We start from the raw sequence: 12,722 nt of genomic DNA on the forward strand, positions 1-12,722 counted from the left end.
GAAATATACATGGCCAAGCCTAATCTGTCATGCAGCTATTTCACCCTTTGCATTAGGAAAGCATCAGATATTGTTGTTTTATTAAATGAGAAAAGGACAACACACAATCTTGTGGAGCTATTTGGTTTCAGATCAATTGGGCTACACAAATCACTAGTTACAGTATTTCTTCAATGTACTGTAGCCTAATTTCAACATGGCCTTCGCTTCATTGATTACCTGCTCTCCACCCCCCCCCCCCCACACTCCCCACAGGCTAGCCTTTAACACTTTCTAGAGATGTTTTTGGGCCTTCTGTGTATTTTCCAAATTTTTACAAGATCTATCATTTAGAAGGTCAATGAGGTCTCCTATCTCGAATTAACTGGGGCTTCCTATTCATCCAGTGATGTATGTGAGTAAATAATAACTTTTGAATATGTGTCAGGAATAGGGGTGTCAAGTGTGTGTAACCTCAAGACCCCACATGGTAATCCATTGATCCATGTCTAGACTAAGGGCCTTATTCTAGTTGGTTCTTTGGGATGCGCGTTCTTTCGGAAATGACTGAATGCCATGCACGGCGGACATTCTAAGAAAACACACCCACAGCTCGTCTGCATCCGTTCGGACAGACTCGCTAAAAAGAGGGAGTGTCTTCACACTGCATCCAAACGTGCGTGTGTGGTGGGAAGTCAAAGAATCTGCACGGTCTTACTGCGTCCGAACGGACGGGAGTCTGACCGTACGCACCGAGTTGGTGTATTTGCGCAAACCTCAGTAATCTATTCGGAAGTCATGCTTCAGCAACATGACACACTTATCCAATTAGGGTACCTCATAACATATATATTTATTTATAATGAAATCAATTACTTCCTAAATGACACTTAAACACATTACTTGCACTTTAGATCAACCCTTACATCATGTTAAGTTGAAATACTTCATTGTTGCCCCTTTACCTGTGTTGTAGTATTTTGTAATGGCCCATTTAGCCAGCAATGCTTCCAATTGAACCTGTGAAAAGAGTGTAATTAAGAAACTGCGTTGCACATGCAAATTGTGTTGCATGCGCATGCGCAAGTAGCTAAAAATCGTCCTCCGAAAGAATTCGGAACGGACCGCATTAACCAGAATTAGGTCCTAAGTGATTTACTCACCAACTAAATAAAAAAAAACAGGCTACATCTCTTTATTAGTATTGAAGGCGGAATTCAACAAAACAGATCCAACTTTAATGCCAGTCATGTGTGTGTTTTGTCGGAAATGGCTGTGGATTGAGTACCTCAATCATCCAAGCCCATTTTCGCTTGCACGACCCCTTTTGGCACTAAGTAGGCGGAACATTAAAATTCCACCTGTCAAGAAACTATGGACTGTCAGAACGCTCTGGCAGTCGGAATCCAAGATTGAGTACCCCACTGTACATTCTCACCATTCCCCATATTATATAGTTTTGTAGAGTTGTCTCTTTCCACCTGTCCCCTGCTTTATCTCCATTGGAGTGCTGAAAAAGTGTAACTAGTCCCACTTTCAGAAGATTCCTAATTGAAAACCACAGTGGTGCATACAATTATATGTGAAACATTTCTTATGTACATCAATATGAATCATGCCCATGTAGTTCACACCATACTCGCCTACTTTTATTCCCACCTCTGCGGGAGAAGCCCAGAGAGGCAACACGTCAAGGGGGGTGGGGGCAAGGCTTAAATGACGCATCATGCCGCTAGCGGGTAATTTTAGTACCGCCCCCTCTATGCGGACTGCAATTTGCGGTAATTTAAACAGCTGGGAAAGGGAGCCTACCTCTACGGGGGGGAGGTGGAACTAGTTTTTGTGAGCCTCCCGGCCATTCCGGGAGGGTAGGCAAGCCTGGCTCACACATAGAATTGGCAAAGCTGTATTATTATTATTATTATTATTATTATTATTATTATTATTATTATTATTATTATTATTATCATAATAATACATTAGCATTTTGCATAATAACACATTAGCATTTTGGAGGTTATTCTGATTGGTGTGTAAATTTCCGAATTCTTTCAGAGCAGACCGCACACCACGCTAAGCGGACATCGTACGAAGAAACGCCCACCGGTCCTCCGCATTCGGACGGACTCACACTTTAAGAAGAGGGCGTGTTTATGGACAACATCCAAACCTTGCGTGTGCGGTGGACACACACATATTCTGCACGGTCTTACAGCGTCTGCACGTTCTTACCGCGTCAGAACGGACGGGAACCTGCCCGTATGCACCGATGCGGTGTATTAACGCAAAACACACCACTATTATCTGAACTCACAAATTGGTCACATGACCCACTTATGCAATTAGGCAACCTCATTAAAAAGTGTTTGTTTGGAATTGGAATCAATTAAATCCTAAATAGATACTTAAACACATTACTACCACATTCATTACAGACATTAACCCTTACATCGTGTGAAGTGCTATTTATTCATTGTTACCCCTTTATCTAGGTTTTATGTATGCATATTATATCATAATTGCACGTGAAATGCAATATTCTACAATGTGCTAATTATTACTAACACATACTTAAGCAAACTTACCAACAGGTATAAACACAGTGTGTGTGTATTTTGTTGTTTGGATAATGTTAATTGCTCTACAATTATAGTACATTTGTGTATTGCAAGGATCTGCACACTACAATAACATACATCTATATACAGTATGTACCTTTTGCTACTGAAAAATATTCTGAACAATTTACACATATACTGTTTAATGTAAAAAAAACACACAGGCAACTTCTAACTGTCAACAACTATTTATTTTTTGGTACTTGTTTCCTAGAATGGCCACAATCACGGCCATTGTGTACCTTTAAGTTAAGGTACACGATGGCCGCGATGGACCCGATTTCCTTTGAAATCAGGTCCATTTTGCCGGCAAAGGGAAAATCGGGGGCATCGTGTCGGTCGGGACCATTAATATTGGCCCCGACACAAATTAACACTTATTTTCATATTCACTTTCATCCCTATTGTGTGTTTTATTTCAATGTAATTCATTTCTCACTTTACCTCTCACTACTTCACCTCTCACTACTTTATCTCTCTTTTTTTACCTCTCACTTACTTACCCCTGCTATCTTTAGCAGCCTCTCTCACTAACCTATCCTCACTTTGTTTCACTATATATTTCTTTCAGTCTTGTGTTGCCTTGGGGTCACTCGGCTGCACTGTTTTGGGGTGCCCTGTGCCCTAGATTTGTACCCCCCAAAATGTTAGGGACTTGCCCGACTAATGAGGTCACCTGGACGCGGTGGACAAGCCGTTACTTATGGCCATAAATAAGCGAAGAACCTCGCTAAAAGTGCAAAAGTTTATTGCAAAATTTTAAATTGGGAGTTTGATTTGTGCACCTGCACCTTTGGCTTTGTATGCAGTTCTACTGAAAGGTCTCCGCAGGGTCGCACCTCTCAATTGGTGTGCACCCCAGGACCCCACCCCTGTATAGCCATTATAATGGCACAAGATGAGATGGACTTGATAAAGTCCATCTCACATAGTACAAAATGTGAAATGGGCCAATATGACCCATTTCACATTAGATATGGCCCCGTCGTTACCCCACTATTGACGTGAACCCCTACTATCCACGTCGGCGTGGAGTTGAGAATATATAGTGTGGCGAGCGCAGCGAGCCACCGAGCCCGAAGCGTGGCGAGCGCACGCGTATACCTGTGAATTTATACGCGTCCCCTCGCAGGGCTCGCTACGCTCGCCATGCTTCGGGCTCGGTGGCTTGCTGCGCTCGCCACACTATATATTCTCAACTCCAAGCCGACGTGGATAGTAGGGGAATGAAAAGGTCGGAGGACGCGCACCGCGGGCTCGCTGCGCTCGCCACGCTTCGGGTTCACGTCAATCGTGGGGTGGGGTTTACGCTGTCAGATTGGGGGTCTAGGGAATATTTTACATTGAATCCAATGTAAAATCGGGTCCCAGGGACCCTATTCACATTTGATTCAATAAAAAAATCGGTTCGGGTGCGTCGGTCGCATCGCATGCGACCAAATCGCATGCTATGCGATCAACGCGATTTTTCCGACACGACCACCCTGATGGAAATCGGTGTGGCCATGCTAGGAAACAAGTACCTATTTTTTAAACAAAATATTAAAAAGTAAAAAATGTAAAAAAAAAAACTTTATAGCAGCAGGTCTGCCAGGACTAGGTGCAGGTGGTCCCTCAGTCACAGGAGGGCCCCACGGACACCCTCATCTGCATGGGTAGGCTCATCTGTGGGCATGTTAAAGGGGGTAAAATTAGTAATGATATTCATGAATACATTTAACATAGTCAGACATAAATCTAATAAATGCAAGGTGACATGTGTGTGTATATATATATATATATATATATATATATATATATATATATATATATATATATATATATATATATATATATATATATATATGTATATAGAGACATATATAAATATATATGACACATACATATATACATACATGCATACATACTAAATGTAAAGCCTGTTTTTGTCCCTCTATCCGTTACTCTGTAGAACACCTCACAGTCATAGTGCTTCTTCTGAATCCCAACCCACCCATGACTAAGCTATGAGAAGCATGTAATGAGCTCCACCAATAACAACTCATCAAAAACCGCTCAGTGTCTGTTCTATGATACAACGTGGCATGGGACTTAGTCAACTCTCAGGAATGCACAGTATACTTGTGCAATCATGGATGGCTTGGCTGCTGATGGTCTGCTCCATAAATCATTGTTATATTGCCAGTTAGGTGAAGCTGCAGCACTAACCCACTCCCATGCACAAAATCATTATTAAGACAAAATCAACCAACAATTATGTTTGCAAAAATACATGCCAACCACAGGGGGTGGCTAGCTAGAGGAGGGCCCAGGGGCACTGACCACTTGTGACTCCATTTTAAGCCATGCCTGTCCATACTCCATTTATGCCATACTTTATCTAGTTTAGAAATATCAATCAACTATAAACTCTATTCACCTATATGAGGCTACAGATTGTACGCTTGCAGCAGGGGCATGTAACCCTAAGGTGAGCAAGTCATCCCTTTAATCCAGGATCCAGATTAACTACACAGGTTCTGTGGCAGTTAAAATCGAGCTGAAAGCCATCCCCAGAACCTGTGTAATTAAGATGTGTCCCGGATGAAAGGGATGACTTGGTCACCCTATCTAACCCCTAAGTGTGTCTGTTGCTACCCACTTTGTTTTATTACTTTATACTATTGTAAAACACAATTGATTCACCAGTGCTACATAACAAATAGTAGTCCAAAAAATGAGTAATGATGCATTATGTATACATACCACTTTCATCCACCTGCACCACCTCACAGGCCTCCTCCTCCTCCGGCTCGACCTCCTCCACTTCATTCCTGGCCTCCTCCACAGCCACCACCTCCTCCTCAACCTCCTCCGCCACCACCTCCTCCTCCACCTCCTCCACCACCACCTCCTCCTCCACCTCCACCGCCACCACCTCCTCCTCCACCTCCTCCGCCACCACCTCCTCCTCCACTTCCTCCGCCACCACCTCCTCCTCCACCTCCTCCGCCACCTCCTCCGGCACCACCTCCTCCTCCATCTCCTCCGGCACCTCCTCCCGGGCCTGCCCCGCCTCTGCCTCCTCCCAGGCCTGTCGTGCTCGATCCCGCGCTGTGTTGGAGAAAAGAACGATTAGTGCCAATTAAGGGTCATTGGGGCAGATGTATTAAGCCTTAGCAAGAGATATATGCAAGGGTGATAAGGAGAGATAAATGTCCAGCCAATCAGCTCCTTACTGACTTTTTTCAAACACAGCCTGTAACATGGCCGTTATGATGTGATTGGATAGACGTTTATCTCTCCTTATCACCCTTGGATTTATCTATTGTTAATCCTATAGAATTACATATTATATCTACATGACTGCATGTCAAAGAGGAAGTAGCACACATATAGTGTATGCCATTTTAAACTCATGATCAGCCAGTTTACCTTATTGACTTTAAAAAGTTAATTTAAGCAATCATTTAAAAATGTGCATTTATTGTGTAAACACTCACATTGAGCTATCCGGGATGCGGTTAATTTCCCGGCGGTCGGGATCCCGGCGGTCGGAATCCCGACACTGGAATCCCGACCGCCGAAATCCCGAAACTTTCTCCCTCCGTGGGTGTCCACGACACCCATAGAGGGAGAATATAATAGCGTGCCGAGCGTAGCGAGGCACCGGGCCCGCTGCGTGGCGAGCGCAGCGAGCCCGCAAGGGGGGGCGATCCATGTCCCCCCCTTGTCGGGATTTCGGCGGTCGGGATTCCAGTGTCGGGATTCCGACCGCCGGGATCCCGACCGCCGGGATATCATATCGGATCCGAGCTATCCTGCCCATTATTTGCTGGAGCATTTCTGGCTGTCACCTCCGGAGGTCTGACCATCGCCTCTCCAGCTGGGCGATGGTCCTCCGCACCTGGGTGCGGGCGAATATTCGGCGGCGGGCCGCAGCATAAGCACTGCGCTTCTGCCTATTAGTTATAAAAGGCCCCGCACGGCCCAGCCTACTCTCCATAACGGAGACCAGTGCCCTAAGCTCCGCAGGCGAGAATGGGGCTGCTCTCCTATAGGCCACCATCTTAGCAATGGCGCAATACAAGCAATCATGTCCTGTAATTGGTTGTTCACAGTGAAATTTGTTAATAACTTTATTGATCATTTTTACATTAACAGCGTGTATGCGCCACAACAAACGGCTAAATCATCGCATCGCAAAACAACACTTGCTGTAGGTTGGCATCGCTGAGCTAACCTTGGCAGTACTTAGTATATTCAAAACAGACAGGGTGAAAGAAGTTTGAAAACCAATATAATCACCAAACATGGCAGAAAACAACAGGTGAAATAGTGTGGCACAATATACAGTTACACATATCTGTACAAAGTACTACATTAGTCAGCCTTATTGGTCAGAAAGCAATACACCACTAACATACAAAATAGTGCTATATCTTTTCCCATTCCCATGGTGCCATTTATGTACCTAGCATCAAGGCAGTATTTATAGGCCTATCACATGTGATTTGGATGCAAGCAGTGATTACTAATGCAGGAGTTGTGGACTGGATTAACATATGGAATGGGTTAGTGTCATTTGTTGTACATACCAAACAAGTGCACAGTACAAATGAACATTCACATATAGATTTTATGTCTGGCCAAAGTTGTAGGTGTTTATTGGTGTTCAAATCTGGCAATGAGTACAAAATCAGACTTGGAAAGTATGCCTGGTTTTGTACATTTGTTTGTCCGCTGGTATGGGCGTGGCCTAAGCGCCACATGGTGTACATAGCCGTACGGTACGTGGCCGTGGCCGAGGAGCTGCTGCACGTGGCAAAGGCCCTACCAAGGCCAAACAGTCCCGCAAATCAACTTGGCTCCGCATTAATCTCCACCCTTATGTCTTCCCAAATCTTTCATTTTGCTGTGTGTGTCAGCTTCCTGTGTGCAACCCAATCCCGTGCACAGGGTACCCACATTTGCCCTCGGTTCGAATGTTTTGTTTGGTTCCCCTGTTGCCCTCTTTCGGCTACCATTACTGTCTGCTGTACTTGAAGTGTTGGTGCTATACTTTTCTTGTGAAGCTACCTGATGTGTTCCTAATGATTCTGCTGTGGCTATGTATGAAAAGAATACATTTTTGTAGATTTTTTTTTTTTCAAGATTCCTGTTATGGTACCTTTAATTTTTGGCATGTGCCAAATAACATGCTCTTAAAATTTTATGTTTTCCCTAACTGTAATAAATTTTTATTTTTATCCCCAAATGTGTGCTGTTATTGGTGAATGTAAAAGTGACATGTATATTTATATAAGTAATAGCAAGTTCTGTCCATTGCTTGCAGTGTAAATGTGTAAATATGTGTAAAAAATGCAGCCGTGCTTTCAGCATAGATTTGTGTGTTTTGTAATGGCCCATTTAAGCTGCAATGTTTCCAATTGAAGCAATGACAAGAGTGTAATTAATGAGTAATGAGTAGAGGAGTGGATTATATTGTGTTCAGCTGACATTGGTTCAGGTGCGGCCGTACTAATTGGGCATTTCGAATGCCTAGCGCATGACCGAGTGGTGTCCGCAAAGCAATACTTGCTTATGGAGACCGCATGTTTTCTGCCTTTTGGTTCGTTTGCAGTCGGTGTTCTGTCCGAATGCACGCCTACCAGAATAAGTGCACTCCCTCGTGTACGCCCATGTTTACGCCCAGTTTAGCCCACTTTGAAACTACGCCCCTGTACAGGTCCGAATGACGCCCATATTACGCCCATATCTGCCGAATGAATGCGGTGCACTTTTCTGTACGGTATTAGTGAGAACGAGTACGGAGACCGCGCGTGGCACATGCGCATAGCGTTGCCCACGCATGCGCAGACGGCTAAAAAACGCCATCCGAAAAAAATTCGGAAAATGATGCATCAACCAGAATAAGGCCCTTTGTTTGTAAATATGTTGCACCCATTTTCAGAGGCTTTCATAGTTTTATTTGCATTACATGTGGCTTAGAACCAGGCCCTCTCTAAGATATCAGACACAGAGAGATAATTACACAGTTACCTGTATATTTATATTTGTAATGTGGAAAATAATATACCAAGTGTAAATGTGACATTTCCCTGGTGTTAGGTCTATTTTGCTGCTTGTTGTTTTTATGTGTAAGTATAACTCTTATGCACATGACTATACTGCAGAGCATATAAAAAACCTCTCCCGGTCCCATCTCTCAACAGGCGGCTGATTACACCTCTACACTCCATGCTGCCGTCACTGCTGAGCCTGCAGGGAGAGGATTTCAGAAATGTGTCAGATATTCTGCATTTTTCTGTATGCGTCTTTATGCAGATTATTCTGGTTGCTGGTCCTGTGTGTTCCCACCTGCAAATCTGCCTCATCGACATCAGCACCCGGCTGTCGTCTTAATATTAAGAAATACCTGTTTGAATATGAATATTCCAAGGATGGAGATATAATTATAGGAGGAATATTTACTGTACATTCTTGGACAAGGAAATTCCATTATAATCAGATTATTGCCTATCAGATGTGTGATACGTAAGAGCAGTTTATGTGGTTTAAATGTTACTTTTTCAAAAACTTTTTAGGAAAAGGGAGGTCTGTGCCCACAGTGAGTACAGTATATACATGGCAGTGCCAGTGTCCAGATGGGTATAATAATGCTACTTACTAACTGTAACCTGGCTGCTGTTATAATGGTACACACGGTGCTTTCTGTCATATGTAAAGTTATAATACATGCATTGTATTATAACTACTCAAGGTTTCCTTTATATGTTTGTGTTGCTAGTCTTGTTCTGTATCATCTTCTGTACTAGAGGTATGTGCATTATTTTTTCTGCCTGTAAAGCGCCTTGAGTCCTGCTGGAGAAAAACAAATATTATTACTATTATTATTTTTACTATTATTATTATTATTATTATTATTATTATTATTATTATTATTATTACCAATAACAAAGTAGCATTTAATACCCCTTTTCCACTAGCTACCTGGGTCAGACCCGGTTATTTGTCCATGGGTCATTGTAGGGTTGGACCTGGGTTTTAGACACATTTCCCCTGCAGTGCTACCCGGTAAATTGCCGGATCAGCCCCGTTTACACTTAGGGGGTTATTCTAATTGATTCATTCAGATGCAAATTTGCATCCTTGAGAGTCAACCAGAACCCAACCTGCGATTGGTGGTACACCAGCCCACCATTCGCACCATGCATATGTTCGCATGGCATGAAAATCCAGTCATGTCAGCTGCCCGGCACCCGGCACCCACGTCCCCCGGCAATTACTATGGGAACGCCCAGTGTTTTCATGGGACCGCCCATGAAATGTTGGCGAGTACCCCTGGCCACCGCCCCATGCCCCATCACCCAACAATCTGTTTGCCATGGCCGCACGCACCAGCTCATCGGCCCCATGAGCACCCACTACAGAATGGACAGAATTTAGCTGAATAAGGTCCTTAACCCAGGTAAAGCTTGTTTATTCCTAAAGATTACATAAGAAAAGGACTTTTTAAAAGGGCTTTGCCAAGGGGCCACCATAACCCAAAAGGGCCACCATTAAAGAACAGACCACAAATATGTATTTCTTTTTTAGTTTCTGCTTTTATTTTAGTCCCAAATATTCAATATGAAACCTTTTCCAAAGAGTCTTCACACACGACATGTAAAACTTATTCATGTTTTTAGTGTCTATGTTGACATATGTTGTTTACCCCGTTGCCTTGCATGGTTCGCTGCACTTGCCATGCTTCAGGCACTATTATATTCTCCATCTATGCGCACTTGGATAGTTAATATGAAAAAATCAGAATAAAAACATTTATGTCAACCTTTTTTTAGTGTTTGCCAATGCACATGTTGACCATAAGCTTGGGTAGACCTTCCATCATTGACCCTCTTGTCTTTTATATGGTGATGGGACTGAAATAAACCTTTTTTTACTGCTCTATAACTCTGTGGGTTCACACATAACCAATGGTTTCAGACCATAACCAGTGGGTTCACACATAACCAGTGGGTTCAGACCATAACCAGTGGGTTCACACATAACCAATGGTTTCAGACCATAACCAGTGGGTTCACACATAACCAATGGTTTCAGACCATAACCAGTGGGTTCACACATAACCAGTGGGTTCAGACCATAACCAGTGGGTTCACACATAACCAGTGGGTTCACACATAACCAGTGGGTTCACACATAACCAGTGGGTTCAGACCATAACCAGTGGGTTCACACATAACCAGTGGGTTCACACATAACCAGTGGGTTCAGACCATAACCAGTGGGTTCACACATAACCAGTGGGTTCACACAATTGTTTGCTTTATAATTAGAATTAAGAATGATCTTTCTTCTTCTTCATAGTGTTCACTTGAGAGAATATCAGCAGCTCAAAGCTTTTATATTGGCCATTGATGAGATTAACAGTAGCCCGGAGATTCTGCCCAATGTCACTCTGGGATATCACGTGTACGATTCCTGTGGAAATATAATGAAAGTTCTAAAGGATGTTCTACAGATACTGTCTGGGCCCAAGCTGACAGCTCCGAATTATGCATGTCGGGAACATGGTAAGGTGGCCGGCTTTATTGGAGATCTCCAGTCTGTCACCACACTTCCTATGGCACAATTGCTGAATCTCTATGGATATACTCAGGTACTGTATTTCCTGTGTATTTTTTTTTACACAGAAGATACAAAAAATACCCCTTTGTTTAATCATCACGATATGTTTTATTTATTTGAACACCTAATCTAACACTACACAACAATAGTGGAAAGAAATAGATACCGAGATATCAAAAAAGGCGCTAAGATATGAGTGTGCTTTGGCCAAGCAGCAGTTAAAAAATGGGTAGTCAATCCCAATGGTAAACAAAAAAAGTACAGGAAGGGTTAAACTGCGCTAAGAATATATAACAGACGTGTATCAATTCTATAGAAATAATACATTTAATGTAATTAAAACAACATCATGGACAAGAATTACAGAAATAATACAAATTATTTTGAAAACTGATAATAGAGGTTGCTTTAAAATGATTTATTTATTATTTATTTATTACCAGTTTCTTATATAGCGCACCCATATTCCGCAGCACTTTACAGAGAATATTTGAACACTCACATCAGTCCCTGCCCCATTGGAGTTTACAATCTATATTCCCTACCACATGTACACACACACAGACATTCTAGGGTTAATTTGTTGGGAGCCATTTAGCCTACCAGTATATTTTTGGAATGTGGGAGGAAACCAAAGTACCCAGAGGAAACCCACGCAAGCATGGGGAGAATATACAAACTCCACACAGATAGCCATGGTGGGAATATAACCCATGACCTCAGTGCTGTGAGGCAGTAATGCTAATCATTACACCGTCCGCACTGCCCAAATCTAAAATCAATTGCAGGTAACAATAACCAAATAACACAATCTGATTTGGGCACAAACACAATGGCACAAGATTTGCCGAAGGCACTCGCTGTCGGGGCTTTTGTATGTGCATTATCGAGCATGTGCAGACCCCCACCATCAGGGATGGGGCTCAATTCGGACCTGTGAGAACAGGTCTGAATGAGGCCATTAGTCAGAGTGTCCACCCCTTTGGATATAGCTGAGCTCTATCCTCTATATCAGTTACTTTAGATTCTAGAGTTGAAAAGCGGGCAACATGACAGTCTATTTGAGCAAAACCTACCTCCAAAATAATCTGTAGATCATTAAACCTCTTATTCATTAGAGACATTTATTAGAGGCATAATGAAATCAGAACTCTCATTTGCAGTTTAAGAGGATGGTTTTAGAAGTCCCTGGATCCAAATTTACTGGAGAGGGAGGCGTTGACTTCCTGTTTGCCTGATTTAATATAAGCGGTTGTTTATTCTGAAGGCATAATTTTGTCAATAAAAGTATCCATGTACTGAACCCATGCCCTTTAGGCCACAAATATTAACTTAAATACTAAAGATGAGTTCCCCTATGGCCTCATAGATACCCTTATTTACTGAGTGATGACTATGTGATATGACATAGAAGTAACACATAATACAATTGTAAACAGAAAGTTTAAGAAATTAATGCATTTTAGGAAGTGTTTTAGTAAAAAATCTTATTGATACAACAGTGCTTTCCTC

The sequence above is a fragment of the Crinia signifera genome, chromosome 1 (genome assembly GCF_055691185.1).
Source record: "Crinia signifera chromosome 1, ASM5569118v1, whole genome shotgun sequence".
NCBI classification, from domain to species: domain Eukaryota; kingdom Metazoa; phylum Chordata; class Amphibia; order Anura; family Myobatrachidae; genus Crinia; species Crinia signifera.